Below are 17,770 nucleotides of genomic sequence, written 5' to 3'. Positions count from 1 at the left end.
ACTACATGGCAATGAGAGGGAATGACATATGGCCCTTTGTAGGAAAGTGGATGGACCTTGAGGGTGTCATGCTGAGTGAAGTAAGCCAGGCAGAGAAGGACAGAAACCATATGTTTGCACTCATAGGTCTAGCAGGAAAACAAGAGAGACCTAATGGAGAACCAGGGGGAGTGGAGGAGGGAGAGAGAGTTGGGGAGAGGGAGGGATGCAAAACTTGAGAGACTATTGAATGCTGAGAATGAACTGAGGGTTGAAGGGAAAGGGGGAGGGGGGAAAAGAGGTGGTGGTGATGGTAGAGGGCACTTAAGGGGAAGAGCACTGGGTGTTGTATGGAAAACAATTTGACAGTAAAATATTATGGAAAAAAATAAAAAATAAAAAAAAATAAAAATAATATCTTGGAGTGATGTCAGCAAAACAGATGTTCAGGAACCTCCAGGCCTTCAAACCACATGAAAATGTGAAAAACCACCAGAAATTTGTAGAACTAATTATAGGACCATGAACAAATAGCCAAGCAAATACCCAATCCACACACACACACACAAAAATACACCTCCAATAAGGAGAAATTTCATGGCAGTTTGTGGGTCCGAGCCCCATGTCGGGCCTTGTGCTGACAGCTTAGAGCCTGAAGCCTGCTTCTGATTCTGTGTCTTTCTCTCTCTACTCTTTCCCAACTCCTACTCTGTCAATCTCTCTCTCAAAATTAAATAATAAAAAAATTAAAAAAAAAAGGGAAAGATCTCAAATCAACAAACTAACTTTATACTTTAAGGAACTAGAAAGAGAAGCACAAACTAAACCCAAGGCTAGCAGAAGAAAGGAAATAAAGGCTAGCATATAGACAGACAATATAAAAACAATAGGGAATTCAATAAAAGTAAAAGTTGATTCTTCAGAAAGATCAACAAAATTAGCAAGATTCCTTAGACTGATAAGAAAAAAATAAAAGAATTCTCCAATAACTAAAATCAGAAATAAAAGTGAGGACATGATTATTAATTTATCAAAAGCAAAATGGATTATAAAAGAGGACTATGAACAGTTCTAAGCCAATGAAGACTTGGACCTAGATGATACACCCAGTTTTCTAGAAACACAAAACCTATTAAGACTAAATCATAAAGAAATACGTAATTAGAATATATTATAACTAGTAACGAAGTTGAATCAGTAATTAAAAACTTTCCAACAAAAAACATTGGACCAGATGGCTTCAGTGGTAAATTATACCAAACATTTAAAGAAGAATTAGACCCAATTCTCTTTAAACCTTCCAAATAATTGAAAAGAAAGGAAAACTTTCTAGCTTATTCTAAGAGGTCAGGATTACCCTAATATCAAAGTCAGGCAGGACAATCTGTGTTTATAGATTGCATGACAATATTAAGATGAAATTACTACCCAAAATCAACCTACAAATTGAATACAACCCTATCAAGGGGCGCCTGAGAGGCTCAGTCAGTTAAGTGTCCGACTTCAGCTTAGGTCACGATCTTGTAGTCTGTGAGTTTGAGCCCCGCATCAGGCTCTGTGGTGTTGGCCCAGAGCCTGAAGCCTGCTTCGGATTCTGTGTCTCCCTCTCTCTCTGTCCCCTCCCCACACATGCTCTGTCACCCTCTGTCTCAAAAATGAATAAACATTAAAAAATTTTAAAAACAAAACAAAATCCCCATGTTAGTCTTTACAGAAATATAAAAATCTAAGTTAAGATCCATATGCAATTTCAAGAGACTGAATAGATAAAACAATTTTGAACAATAACAAATTATAAGGACCCACACTTCCTTTTCAAAACTTACTATTAATGTTATAGTAGTCAGAATAATGTGATATTGGCATAAAAACAGCTACATAAACCAACAGAATAGAACAGAGAGTTCAGAAATAAATCCTTGTATACATGATCAAATGACTTTTGGTAAGGGTGCCAAGATTATTCAGGGCAAAAAAAGACATTGTTTTCAACAAGTGGTGTTGAAAAATATGGATATCCTCATGCAAAAGACTTAAATTGGAAGCATTACCTATACAGGATAGCAAAATTAACTCAAAATAGATCAAAGACATCAAAATCAGAGCTAAAATGCTTAGTAGAAAACACAGGAGACACATTTCATGACAGTGGATTTGGCAATGGATTTCTTGAATATTGTACAAAGAGCACAGGCAACAAAAGAAAAATTCGACTTCATCAAAATAAAAAAAACTTTGGAACATAATCAACACATTCAAGAGAGTAAAAAGGAAATCCATAAAATAAGGGAGGATATTGGCAAATCATATGTCTGATAAGAAATTAATATCTAAAATTTAAAGTACTCCTACAAGTCATCAACAAAAAAACCAAACAACTTAGTTGAAAATAAATTTGCAAAGGACACGTGTTATCCAAAGAAAACACACAAAGTGTTAATAAGCACATGAAAATTCCATATTACTAATTACTAATCATTAGGAGTGTGCAAATAAAAATCACGGTGAGATCTTTGTTCACACCCATTACGATGGCATAAGAGAAAGAGAAAGCAAGAAAGAAAGGAGGAAAGAAAGAAAGCAGGAAAGAAAATACCGAGTGTTGGTGAGGATGTGTAGAGATTTCACCCATATGCATCACTAGTTGAAACATAAAATGGCACAGCTGCTGTGGAAAACATTACAACATTTCCTCAAAAAAAAAAAAAATCAAACCTGCAATTACCTTATGACCTCGCAATTCTCGTTCCGGGTATATACAAAAAAGAATTGAAAGCAGGGACTTGAATAGATATTTGTAAAGCAATTTTCATAGGAGCATTATTCATAATAGCCAAAATGTGGAAACAATCCAAATGCCCATCAACGGATTAATGGGTAAATAAAATGTACATATCTATGTATAGAGGCATACAAAGGAATAAAATACTGATACATGCTACAACATGGATGAATCTTAAAAAAATATCCTAAGTGAAATGTACCTGACACAAAAGGATAAATATTATATGCTTCCACTTATATGAGATACTGAGAGTAGACAAATTCATAGAGATAGAAAGTAGAATGGTGGTTACCAAGGGACCAATAGGAGGGAGAAGTGAGGAGTCATAGTTCATGAATACAGAGTTTCAGTTTGTGATGATCAATTGTTTTGGAAATAGGGGGTGGGAATGATTACACAGCAATGTGAATGTGAATCCCCAGGACCTAATAGGTCCCCATCTGTTCATTTAGATCTGAAGAACATAATGCAGTAAATAATATTTAGACAAACATCAGTTGACAGAGGCATCTCAAATCTTAATGTATCTATCTTCCATGCTATCCCATTGCACAGGACACATTTAGATGTAAGACACAAGTTTGAGAAAGGTAAGGATCACTTTAATGCAGAGGACACATCCTCTGATGTAGCACATGAGAAGTTACATCAAGTCACATGTCCCCAGTGTAGCTCATCAATCAGGGGATTCGCTGAAAAATGCTGCTATCATCAGGTCAGCATGGAGCTGATGACATTCCACATTATCCCCGCTTACTCGTCTGGGGAACGGTATTAGAAGACCAATAAAGGGGCGCCTGGGTGGCTCAGTTGGTTAAGTGTCTGACTTCAGCCTAGGTCATGATTTCACAGTTCGTGGGCTTGAGCCCCGCATTAGGCTCTGTGCTGATAGCTCAGAGCCTGGAGCCGGCTTTAAATTCTGTGTCTCCTTCTCTCTCTCTCTCTCTCTCTCTCTCTCTCTCTCTCTCTCTCTGCCCTTCCCCTGTTCTCTCTCTCTCTCTCTCTCTCTCTCTCTCTCTCTCTCTCTCTCTCTCTCTTTCTCTGTGTGTGTGTGTGTGTGTGTGTGTGTGTTTGAGTCTCCTTCTCCAAAATAAGTAAACATTAAAAGAAGATAAATAAAGTTCATATTTTTTTAATGTGTCTGAGTTTGGGGTATGATTTTACACCAGCTGTTTACTCTTTACCTGCAGATGCTATTCCAGATATTTGACTCTGCCATAGGATGGATCCTCCAAATACAGCACTAAACTTAAAGCACACAGAATACAATCCAGCACTTTATTTTGTAATGATATTTTAAGTAGTTTTTGCCTGTCAGTCACACAGTGAGTCAAACAGCCTAGGCACCAGCTAGAGAAAATCCACACAAGGTGGGGCAGGTGTTCTGTGAGCCGCATACCATTGATGGATTACAGACAAATAAGCAGATGAGCTGTAAGATAGGCAGCAAGGAAGACATCATAGTGGACAACATACAACTGTAAATGCAGATAAAAGTTCTGAGTCAGGGGTTCAAGTAGCTGGCTGGCAGGATAAGATACGACAATGAGAGATTGGCAGCAGGCAGTTTAAGGAAGCTTGGATGCTAGTCATCAGGGAGGGGTTTAGTAGGACTCATTTCTTAGATATGGGTTTCTGAAGAGGTTCTGGGAAGGCCGACATGTCCAAGGTATGGTCCTCAATTTATAGGGACAGATTACTAATACTAGGACTCTTAGAGGAACTGCAAGGAAAAAGACAAATTAGGACACCAACTCCTGAAATTGAGGTGCAATTCAAGATGAAGGACATCAGTAAGACATTAATGCTTAAAAAATAAGTGACTAACTTATATTCTAAATTCTCCTCAATGGGATAATTTGTCCTTGTGCTAAGAAGGGGCCCTAAAAAATGGGAGTTATAGATTACAATTGTGTTAAGGATCCAGACCTTCTATTTGTGCAGAAAAAGCTCCAATTTTGTTATTCTTGTTATCATATTGTGATATTTAGCAGTCGTTAACTTCTCCTCTATGTTCATGGTGTCTCACAGAGCTTGTTCGCTATTCAGAAGGACCTAGCCAATATGTGCCAAGTTTTCAGTAAACTCAAAGAGAAAGAATGCACATTTTGGCAAACGTGGGGGAAATGTACACTTTCATCTGATTCTCATAGAATTAACTGATCTGATAGTTTTCAAAGGGCTTTCAGCAGTATCTATCAGTGTTACAATTCCTATCTATTTGATTCAGAAATTCCACGCCTCAGAATCTTTCCTGAAGATTGTATAAAGACACAAGTCTAAAGACACTACTTGAAAACTCATGACCAAAATTAGAGACCCTATATCATATAATTTTGATGATGACCAAATATGTTAACCCTATATCATATAATTTTGATGATGACCAAATATGTTAATAATTAGAATAAAGTCAACCATATAGTACATGCTTGTTGAATAAAATATACATGCATCTAAAAGGCAGGGTGGATAGTAAATACTGGTTTTTTAAACAATAGAATGTATGATGCTTTTAAAAATAATGAAGTAGAGATTCATAAAGATATATCATTGAGTGGAAAAGTAGTTTACAAACCTATGTATGGGATGATTCCATTTTTATAAATATGTGTGCATGAACTACATAATATAATACAAATAGATGTACATATGTCTAAGCTTTTCCTAATTCTTATAACCAAATGTCATTTGGGTATTGTGCTTGGAATATTATTAATTAATCTTCAGTTAAGAGAGAATAAAAGTCCTAGCAATGCTTTCATTTTTCTCAAGGGCTAAATGGAAAAGACTCCCCATGTTTCACGTGCAATAACTACATAGGCACAGTGGTACCAGTTAATTCTGGCTGAGCCTCAGGAAAGCCAAAAACTTTCTAAAGAGTGGCACTGCAACTAAAGAGAGAGTGTCTGAGGTTGTTGGGGACAACTATTAAAATCTAAACACTTACCACCATCTTTAAAAGAAGCTAATCATAAAAAGGCCTAGGATTTCTGAAGACATTCCTATTGTTTGAGCAAGAGAAGAGCAAACAACAGTCATAGAATTCCCCAGATAAAACAGATGGATGCTCGCTTCACAGTGAAAGATGTGTGCATACTTAAGATTGAGGGCTGCTGAAGAATCCTTCCTAATTTCCTTATTTATTGAAGGTTTTTGTTGTTGTTGTTGAAGCCCTGATTCTATGAGGGAAGTCTCCTGTACATAAACTCCATGGTAAAAGGCAAGTTTTCAGTTTCAGAAGTTTTCCCTGCAATTTAGTAATCCTGACTATTCTTTTTATCTCACACCTACTTCTCACTTCTGTGTTATTTCCTAATTGTTTGTGTAAAACTTATATTGATTCCTTCATATTTTCAAACAAACAGAAAACTTTGTGGCATGTAACTGTACATTGTATTTCACATCTTCCTCATAGTTTCTAAGGACAAAATTTTGCATATTATTGGCTTTCTGTAAATCCTAATGAGACGGGTAAACAAAACTCAGCTTTAATACGATTAAACAACAGGGATAGAGGCCCAATCCTACTGATGGATGGCATGATAATTATGGTTTTTTTCACCATAATAATCACTAGAATTTTAATGCAATTAGAAATCTAATTATTTATAATTGAAATGCCTGCTGTCCATTAACATACTCATCTGAATATATTTAGATTTCTCCAATGTGTTATTTTTACTCTCTCATTTTAGGCATAGGAAAAAAGTATATAGGGTACAATTAATCTTTCCCTGTAGGGTTCCAATGTTTCTATTGCACATAAAATATTTATATCTAGAAACTTGATTTATTTTAAATATTTATTAATTTATTTGGAGAGAGCATGAGTAGGGGAGGGGCAGAGGGAGAGGGAAGCTCCATGCTCAGCATGGGGCCCAACGCAAGGCTCCATCTCTGAGATCAAGACCTGAGCCAGTATTAAGAGTTAGACACTTAAGCAACGGAGCCACCTCAGACACCCTCTACATTTAGAAACTTTAAAACTTTGTCAACACATTCTGAGATTTAGGAAAACTAGTGCATGTGGTTTCAAACTTTCTTCTATTTATATCTTCTAGAAAGCTATTACAACTCCTTACAAATGGCAAAAAAACTATTACCACCACTAAATATTCAGAAAAAGCTATACTACAATCAAGTAAAATTAAAGTGCATCTTTTTTTTAATGGCTCAAATGTTCAGACAGTTTTAAAATTCAGCTCAAGTAATAATTAGAGTCAAAGTAATGTTAGTCTTAAGAGCCTTATCTGTGCAAATACCATCCTTTAGAAATGAATGAAAACCATAAATGAGGAATAAGTAGTTTTAACTGTACTCACTCTTATTCACTTTTAATAACATACAATTTGCATTATTGTCTTAGAATTCAGTTAATAGTAGACAGTTAGCAGTTCATACTTTCACTTCCTATTACATGTTGTTACCCATGCCACTTACTTCCTGATTCAGTGCCTTCCTCAAAATTAACTCCTCAGAAGAGTCACAGTGAGTCTCAGATAATTGTTTCTAATGGCTTTGCAATGATCTGAATTATATCTCTAAGGCAATTTTGCTTTTTGATGGCAGCTTTCAATAACATTTCCTTGGCTTCTAACTGTACTCCTAGTTGCATTTTTCCCACAAGATCCAATCACCTCAAAGCGCACTTGTGAAAAAAATAGAATATTTCTAATTTTTGTTTAGCCATTTAGAACAATGTGAAAGATACTTAAAAAGAAATCAATGGCAAATAAATAAATAATAAATACTGCCCACCCCCAACAAAACTATGTGTAAATCCTGGGTTTTATGTGTATATATAATCGTAATAATGTTTGGAAATGTTAAGATGGGAGATAAGAATTGTTTTCAACCTTCCAGGTACCCCTGTTATTTAGTCCTACCCCCTCCCAGTAATATGTTTTATTGTCTGCATCCACTTGTGTGTGTGAATCACTGACCTGTAACTAGTGAATCTGAAGTGAGTTATTATTGTGTCATCTCTGCTATGACCCTGTAGTTATAACATCAAAAACAGGTTAAGTGTCACCCAATTCTACCTTAAAAATCATCACTCCCTATTAATTTTCTAACTGAAATAAAATACAGAATACTTTGATTCTTATCATGTATTTGGATAGCTTAGCTAGATGTTCATATTGGATGATATAAATCACTATTCTGAATTAGTTTCTAAATTTTGTGTATGGTGCTTATTAATAATAAATATAGTCTCCATTACTATGCACATTGCATACGTAGAGAAATTGATACATATTTTCTGGGATGTGAATCTTAAATACGTATAGGGCCCATTTAAAATTAAAAAATGCCCAGAAATTATATATAAAAATTAAATATAAGCATGAGTGTTATTTAGAGTTAAAAATGAAATATAATAAAAAAGTGAATTTAAAAAGAACTGTGATTTACTGACTGTATCATAAAATCTAGAGAATAATAATTTTTATTATTTGTGTCTAATATTCTTCTAAAATTCATTTTTTTCTGCATTTTTTACTATAAATCCTTAGTTGCCTTTTGACAGGACAATTATCTTACAATGCCTTTTTTTCTCGAGAGAATATAAATGTAGTTAAGTCTTCTTCTAGAGTGCTTGATTGAATTTTATTATTATTATTATCACTACAATTATTGATAGTTGGGATGCATCAACTATAATTTGTGACTATCATACTACTAGAGATTCTGGCTCATAAATTCCTGAACTGTGGTAAGTTCTACTGTGTGTGATTTCCTACCCAAACTAAAAATGTGTTGTGCATTTAAAATGACATGTGTCTATGTTCCTGACAAAACTTATGCTTTTAGTTGACATCTTTAAGAACCATATTCTTTGCAGTTTTATGCATTTGATGAAAGAAAATTTGTCCATATAGTATGATTCCATTTCATCTCATTTCATTTCCACATCTCACATATTCTCAGTGATGTCTAACATTGTTAAACATAATCGTATTGCAAAATGACTCAGCCCAGCACTTTTGGATCTTGGTGCTGGGTGAGGTAGAGGTCTTCACAGTGGAAGGGAGTCATATTCCTGGAAGCCAAGCCTACTTTTGTATTCTCAGTTCAACATCCCTTAGTTGAGTCTTAAAAATGCCTCCAGCCACGTCACACCAATACATACAGGGGGGAGGGCAGCACTGTTGAGGTTACAGCTGAAGAAGCAGTGGACCTAACTGACTGGAATAAAAGTATCTTAATATTGCCAAGTTTGCAAGCTCATTGACTGTGTGAGGGTAGTTCTAGGGCCCATTCCAGAGTCCTGAAAGGGGTATATACAAGTCCATTTTATTTCGAGTCAAGCTCTGAGTTTACACAATATTTTAAGCAAATAGTTGGCCATTTCATATATGTCTCCTTTTATTCTCTTAATCAATCTTGAAATTTTGGAAGTATTCTTATCTTACAAATGACAAATTGCAAAAATCAGTTAAGTTACATGACTTCCAAGATTCTACAAGAAGCAAGTGACGAAACCAGGATTTAATTGAGGTCTATATTTTTCTAAAGCCCATTAGGCTCTTTATCCAGGTTGATCATAGAGATTATCAGGCAAAGTCACTAATACTTTATAAAAAGTATATTTCTGAGCCTCATCCCAAGGATCTCAAAGTATTCTGGTAGAGGTGTAATGAGGACAACCCACTGATAATCATTGTTTCACATCATCCTGTTTTAATATATTCTCATTCCTTAATGCTTACTAAAATTATGAGCCAAGCATTGATGTACCTGGTTAGAAACTTTCCCTGGTAAACTTGACCCGAGGTAAAAATCCTTGATGAGAATATGGTTCAATCATGGAGAAAAATGTCATGTCAAAGACAGCCAAAGAAAATCTTGATTCAAGCACTGTTCATATATATCACTTTGTCTTAGAAGCAATCAGGCATATATAAAGTTAGATTAACTTAGAATATCTTTATCGGCTGGCCCTTTCAGCCCTTACCTATGTAAAGTTTCATTCTTGAACAGGAGGCAAATCTTCAGTTCTTTCTAAGTCTTATGGCTGACATGGGTGGAGAAGCTAACTTCACTTCAGCCGGGGAGGTGGGGGGGGGGTTCTGAAAGAGAGCATCAGAAAGACAACTAACTGCAGGGGTGCCTGGGTGGCTCAGTAAGTTAGGTGTCCAACCTGGGCTCAGATCATGATCTTACAGTACGTGGGTCTGAATCCTGCATCAGGCTCTGTGCTGACACCTCAGAGCCTGGAGCCTGCTTAGGATTCTGTGTCTCCCTCTCTCTATGCTCTTCCCCTACTTGCACTCTGTGTGTGTGTGTTTCTCAAACAAACAAACAAAACAACAACAAAACATTAATGATGAATTAAAAAGAAAAAAGACAAGTAACTGCACGAAGACAAGCAAGCCAAAGGTGCTTGGGGAGCCCATGGATAAGAAAACTTGGAAACCAACCAAGGTGAAATTTATGCTAGAGGAAACTGTACTTAACATAAATCTTTCTTTTATTTACATGGTATTTACAGAATCAGTCACAGAAATAAAAACCTCTGTGCTCACTCTTTCCTTTTATTTTTAATTGGGTGGGAGGCAGTAGGAATAGCCATATGCATAGTTTCGTGAGAACGGAAAGCTATAGAAACATTTCTGCCCCATCTGGTCATGGTGTTTTCTGACATAGAGGAAAGCTATCCATGTGATCTGTCGACCAAGCAAATTTTTCATGCATGTTTTCTTGAAATATTCCTTCCTCCTTTCCTTCCATCTTCCCTCCTTTCTTTCTTTTTCCTTTTTAATTTTTCTTTCTTTCTTTTCTTTCTTTCTTTCTTTTTTCTTTTTCTTTCTTTCTGTCTGTCTGTCTTTCTGTCTTTCTTTCTGTCTTTCTTTCTTTCCCATTCTTTCTTTTTCTTTGTTTCTTTCTTCCTTTCTCTCTCTCTTTCTCCTCACTCTCTCCCTCCTACCTTCTCCTCCTCCTTCCTTCCTTCCTTCCTTCCTTCCTTCCTTCCTTCCTTCCTCCTTTCCTTTCTAGTAGGCTCTACACCAAACATGGGGCTTGAACTCATGACCCTGAGATCAAGACATACTCTATCAACTGAGCCAGCCAGGCACCCTTGAAATGTGTTTTCATTGCATTATAATTCTTATCATCATTATTAAAAACATTTTAAAGTATTTTTTCTATTCAAAATAATATGCTGCCAGATGTAGCCTTTGTCCTCTAGGCAGATTTAGCAAATGATTAAAATTACATGAACTTATTGAACAGAGCAGACTGCCCCTTCTCTTCATTTATAATAATGACCATTTTGCATCTGGGTAAATATAAATTCCAACAAACTAGATCAGAGGGCCTGTATACTATCATTCCATGGGTTTTGCTCATTGTACATAATGACTCAGAAAATAATAATTCTTCCTCTACTATGGTATACTATAATTCTGTCCAGGTCCCACTGAGGTTTGCATGCCCAGTTAATTCACAAAGATGACCCTAGTGACGAATATTTTGGGGGTCACCTGGGTGGCTCCGTTGGTTAAGCGGCCGATTTTGGCTCAGGTCATGATCTCACAGTTCGTGGGTTTGGGCCCCATGTTGGGCTCTGTGCCGACAGGTCAGAGCCTGGAACCTGCTTTAGATTCTGTGTCTCCCTCTCTCTGTCCCTCCCCTGTTCATGCTCTGTCCTCAAAATAAGTAAATGTTTAAAAAAAATTTTTAAAGAATGTTTTTAAGAACTTCACAGAAAATTAATGGACCATTTGGTATCCTTTAGGTTTTTACAGAATCAAGTGTTTGACAAGATATGATACTAGATTTCAGACTAAAAGTAGTTACAAACAAAGCCCTCTTGCAAATATATTCTGTAGGCAATATACTTACTGATGGCCACATGGGGTTTGATTATCTATACCATATTGCCAGATAAAAAAGGTTTTGAAAGCTCACACATTTGGTTTTCAAACAAACCCTACTTTGTCAAGTGTAATGTACAGGAGTAAACTGAAAGCATGGACTAAAATTGAACAACGTTCTTTTGGCACCAAATTCAGCAATAAATGTAAAGGCAAACAGCATGTATATACACATCTACACGGATAGGAGCACCTGCTATCCACCTGCAAAACAGACTACTTGAAATCCAGGTCAAGGATACAGAACGTGATTTACAGCTGTATATATCAATTTAATGTGTTATTTTTCCTCAAGAGAGGAAAGAATGTGATGGAGTTAAAGTAACAGTTCTTTAGTGTTCCTAGAACTATAAAGCCATGGGGTCCTTAGCCATGTCTATCAGACTATTCAAAGATTAATTGTCATCAACAAATATTTGTTAACATTAATTTGTTATTAATATTATATCAATTTATTATTATATTGAGGCATAACTAACATATTATATTAGTATCAGGTGTACAACATAATGATTCAATATTTGTGTATATTGCAGAATGGCAGAATGGTCACTACAATAAGTCCAGGTAACATGTCACCATACAGAGTTGAATTTTTTTTCCTTGTGATGAGGACTTCTAAAGTTTACTCTCTCAACAACGTTCAACTCTGCAATACACTTTTATTAACTATGGTCACCATGATATACATTATATGGCATGTTTATTTATTTATTTTATGACTAAAAGTTTGTGTTTTTTGACCCCTTCCATTTATTTTGAACACCTTCATGCCTCTGGCAACCACCAATTTATTCTCTGTATCTCTGAGGGCTTTTTGTTTGTTTGTTTGTTTGTTTGTTTGTTTGTTTTTTAAGATTTCACATAAAAGTGAGATCATAGAGTATTTGTTTTTCTCAAACTTATTTCACATAGCATGATGCCCTCAAGGTCCATTCATGTCACAAATATGTCAATTTATTATTAATCTACTATGAAATCTGAATGGGACTAGGGATATGATATTCCAAAATATGCCACTTTGGCATAAGAATTATTTTAAGCCAAAGACATTTGAATTCCTGAAATCCTTTATCTGCCTACAAAACTTCTCCAAGGAGCTCAATTTTCATAAATCCTATCCCTAAGAATTCTCTTCTTAGAGAAAAGAAGCCAGCATTATTCCCAAACAAACATTGTCACAAAACTATTATAGATCTTATTTCCTCAAGGGCCCATTTAAATTTCAAAAAAGTCATTTATATCTTCATAAATGCCCTTCCTCCACCCTTTTAAGAACTCTCTATATTCTCACAGAATTGTCCCCTGCCCCTCTTCCTCCATAAGATTCTGGAAGCATTTATGCTCTACATCAAGGAGAATCCAAAGAAAATGGAATGATCAATTGATGAACTGGAAATATTAGCTCACTCTGAGAAAATGCTCCATAATTCTGTCATTTTTTTCTTCTTTTTATAAAGATTTTATTTTTAGGTAATTTCTGTATTCAATGTGGGGCTCAAACCTACAACTCCAAGATCAAGAGTCACATGCTTCACTGACTGAGCCATCCAAGTGCCTCTCCTTTGTTTATTTTCATAAACTGTAAGTAAGATGAATTTTTAAATTAACATTCTACCTATGATAAATCATTTTTTAGCTTAACAAAGTCTAATGTTTAAGGAAAATGTAAAGTCCAATGTCTTTTTAACACTTGGTGTTATAATTCTTTAGATAGCTAAAATAGTAAAACTAGTGAATGAGTCAATCTGATTTTTGGATTAAACAGAGAGCAAACTATTCCCACTACAGTACTCTGATGATGATGATGATGATAGATAGATAGATAGATAGATAGATAGATATTTCACATTGAGTTTTGATTTATTAGATATTATGACAAATATTTTAGATGCATTACAATTTTAATTTTTACACATGCCCTATGAAGTAGATTAAAATCATATTCTAATGAAAAAGTTACGTTTTAGAAATGTTAAGATACTATCAGGGAGAAAAAAATAAACAAACTACCTTTCCATGTTCAATGGTGAGGGCCTGCCAGAAATGAAAAACTGAAAAGAAGATAACATAACAAGAGGAAAAACAATAACAACAAACAAAAAATCATTTTAAGCAAATGCATACATATGGGAATTCACAAAGAAATATGATTCAAGGAAATAGAATTTATAGGATATACATATCATCTTAGGCTAGACAAGGAAAGGGATTTGGGACTTCTGGGAAAGGGGGAGGTAAATTATGGAAAAGAGACTAGAAAATGATGGTAAATGAGGGTTGTGTAGTAAGTTTTCTTAAGCAGATTTAAATGGGCAGCTCCTCCAATGAAGAGTTGTTAAGAGATCTCCTCCTACCCGGTCTGAGATAGAAATAGAAATTTCCTTCATAAATGTTCATTTCTTTTAGAAAAGGGAAACTCATGCCCTCTTTCTTAGAGTTTTCCTTTATCTGCTGCTCCTCAATTGCCTTCAGCTGAAAATAGTCCTTATGCCAAAGAAACATATTTTGGTCCCCTTCAATACATTAGTAAATAAAGTCATATAACTAATGAGTGCAGCACAGGGATTTCATATCTGGTGAGCCATTTCATAATTTTAAAGACATTGTACTGCAAACACACATAGTAATCTGACACATTTAACAATACACATTTGTTCTATGCTGTTTCATGGCTTTGAGGAACTAACAGTAAAATACTTCCTCCAAAAAGCTATAAATTGAATGATATTTGTGAAGTCAAATCTCATTTATTTGTAAAGTTTCCTGAAAGCAATGCCCCTGTCTGGCTTATTCACAGATCTACCAGTACTAACATAGATGAGTCAATTAAAAACCTGGATAGAACTTCTCAATATTTCCCTCTCTGTGTTTATGGGCTCTAAACACTTAGAACTGGATTCTGGTGTTCTGGATTTCAGAAGTTAAAAGGCAACCAGACTGACTGTGGAAGAATATGAGAAGTTGTTTCTTTTGGTAGACCTCTACTAGAATGAGGCAGCTGCCAGGAATGACTTAGTGACAATAAAGATTGACTAATCTGTCTCCCTCAGCCCCAGCCAAGCCAACTAGAGCCCACTGACCTCCAGGAAGAATAGCATGGGCAAAAATTACAAATTAAAAAATAAAAGAAAGATCCTAAAAATATTCTGATGACTCATTCTTATACAGCTTGTGTACTAGAATACTGCTGAATGGATTTAATTTTGCAGAGGATAAGAATTTTTGTTCTGCTCTATTCTGTTACTTACATTTATTTTGGTAGAAAAGACCAAATCCTTATATTTTCCAATTAATTATAAAGTACAGAAAGCAAAATAAATAACTAGATGTAAAGAAAATACATTGACTTAATTTTTAACCTGGAAAGTGAACAGATCAGTAATTTAAAAGTGTAAGTGAGGGGCGCCTGGGTGGCTCAGTCGGTTAAGCCTCCGACTTCGGCTCAGGTCAGATCTCACTTTCATGGGTTCGAGCCCCGCGTCAGGCTCTGTGCTGACAGCTAGCTCAGAGCCTGGAGCCTGCTTCTGGTTCTGTGTCTCCTTCTCTCTCTGCCCCTCCCCCTCTCATGTTCTGTCTCTCTCTGTATCAAAAATAAATAAAACATTAAAAAAATTAAAAAAAAAAGTGTAAGTAATATGACAGGCCCCTTGAAAGTAGGACATTGTGAACCTGAAGATTTAATCATAAACGTAAGCATTCTATTCACATTTTATTCACAGTCACATCTTTACTCAGACACAAACTCCCAGAATTTGTATAGTATTGTCATTTTTCGAGGGGTAAAGCATTATTGAAACTTTTCAGTAACATTGATATCATCAAGTCCTCATTACTCCCATAAAAACACAAAATTAAAGAGTCTTGATATATCAATATTTATCTCTAATGCCTTTGGCTCACATCCTGACTCAAAGCTTTAAAATTTGCTGAAAGGATTTCAGCTATCAGAGAAGTTTGTATGAAGTGCTTCTAAAATCTGGTATGTTTAAGAACCACCTGAGAAACTTGTTAAATTTCAAGTTCCCAGATCTATTCCTGGACATGGATGAGTGATTGATTAGGTCTTGAGGGATATCTGGTAACAAGCATTTTGAACAAGCACTGCGGTCAAATACAGGTGAGCCACAGGCCACACGAGAAGATGCAAGGAATACAGAAAGGGCATCCAGAGGACTGCTTTGGCTTCTGTACTATTATGTGAAAACCACTATGGACCTCAAATTCAGACTTGATTAAGAAAAGGTGAAAAAAAAAGTATAACACTAATGGCTTTATTTTATTTATTTTTTAAAAGAAAGGATTTTATTTATTATATTTTATTTATTTATGTATTTTCAGAGAGACAGAGAGTATGAGTGAAGGAAGGACACAGAGAGACACAGAATCCAAAGCAGGCTCCAGGCTTTGAGCTGTCAGATGAGACTGGGTGCATTCAGGGTGGTATGGCCGTTAGAGGAGGCTTTGAGCTGTCAGCACAGAGACTGACACGGGGCTCGAACTCAACAAACCACTAGATCATCACCTAAGCCAAAATTGGACTTTCAACTGACTAAGCCACCCAGACACCCCACTTTAAAACTCTTTGGGTATGGGTTCTCTGGATAGCTGCTTGCCTTTTTTTTCCTTTTTTTAAGCCTTTTGTAATTCACTTACTGTTTCAGTGCTCTGCAGTTAGAATTTAGCTTGGATTAAATTAATACAATTAATACAACTTTCTCTTCTCCCTCAAAGCATGTTGCCAAATTCAGCATGTTTCATGTAATTTAAAATATATGTAGTCAGAGTCAAATTGATTACTAATTATATAGGAAATAAGACTTTCTGTGTGGAGTCTATAGAAATACCACATAGGAAAAAACAATTAAACAAAGAAATTTTTATTCCACAAAATAAATAGTATGATAATTAAAATAAACTTAAGGAATACAATACTTAGAGCAGGTAGTGAATTTCTTTATTTTTTAATCTGAGCTCATTGGTTCTATTATCAAGTCTGAAAACTCTTAAATTATTAAGTAAGTCATGTACATTGAGGAATTACTTTCTCATGAATTACTGAAACACTTGATTGCATTATAACAAATTCATTTCACTGTCGTATTTCAAGCCCAACCTTAACTAAATCTATGATGCACAGATAGACCTGCTGTAGTACCAGATTTATTGATTGAGATTTAAGAGGTCTCTGCAGTATTCAAATTACTTTATATTCATTTAACACATTTGCTCTAATTAAAAAGTAAGACTTCACTTTCTCGAAAGTCTCCCTGTGTGTATGCTTGGGCCATTTAGCTCAAAAGAAAAAGATCAAGTGACAGATCAAAAGAAAATGTTAAAATATACATCACATGCTTTAGTTGCTTTCTCTGGATTTAAAAATGCTCAGATAAAAGTTGAATTTTAGTGAATGGATCTTGATTTTCTGTATATTTATTTCCCAAGTCAATTATACTTTACATATAAGAAACATCTCAAGCAAATTAGAAGACATATGGGTTTTCAATTAGCTCTAACTGAAAGGAAACACCCCATTGTCAAGGTATTTATAAAGTCAGTCGAGACTATGGAATATTAGTGGAATAATAGAATTATTTCAAATTCATCTGCTTTTCAAGTTAAACCCCAAGATTTCCCAGAATGAGAAAAGATAAGACAAACTCTTCATTTCATCTCTGAAAATAGGAATTATGGTCTTGGATTCTGAGCTAATCATTTAGGCTTAACACAGGACTATCTATTGCTTTCACTTTATAGATTTTCTAGCAAATTGGTTCTAATCTAAGTCAGGAGCCAAGTAACTCACAATTCTCTAGGTAGCTAGACAGAAAACACTTGCTACACCGAGTTGCTACACAGAGACTTCAGAAAGCGTAATTACATTAGGTTTTCTCCTAAAACTCCATCTGGTCTAGAGTATTCCATCATAACTATAGTTGTTCAGCTTATTGATAACATTTAGCTAATGAGACTAAAGAACTAACTAGCTGCCTTTATTCACTTCTACAGCCACTGATTTCACTTATTTTTTTCATTCATTACTTATTTTCACTGAAGCTCCATGATGTGACTTGCACACTGTGATGGATACTGGTGTTATTATGTATAAAAGAAAAGCATCCAT

The 17,770-nt window shown here is 35.3% G+C and overlaps 1 long non-coding RNA gene across 1 annotated transcript in view; it reads right to left on the bottom strand.

Annotated features, from left to right (window-relative positions):
• The window catches only part of LOC115286520, a 74,667-nt gene that overhangs the window by 33,811 nt on the left and 23,086 nt on the right, over positions 1–17,770 (bottom strand). Inside the window, exon 3 of the long non-coding RNA XR_003906106.1 lies at positions 9,726–9,840. This is a non-coding gene — a long non-coding RNA (uncharacterized LOC115286520). The remainder of the gene's footprint in view (positions 1–9,725; positions 9,841–17,770) is intronic.

The sequence above is a fragment of the Suricata suricatta genome, chromosome 3, assembly GCF_006229205.1.
Source record: "Suricata suricatta isolate VVHF042 chromosome 3, meerkat_22Aug2017_6uvM2_HiC, whole genome shotgun sequence".
NCBI lineage: Eukaryota > Metazoa > Chordata > Mammalia > Carnivora > Herpestidae > Suricata > Suricata suricatta.
Note: the sequence above shows the minus strand (reverse complement) of the source record. Positions and strands in the feature narration are given on the sequence as shown.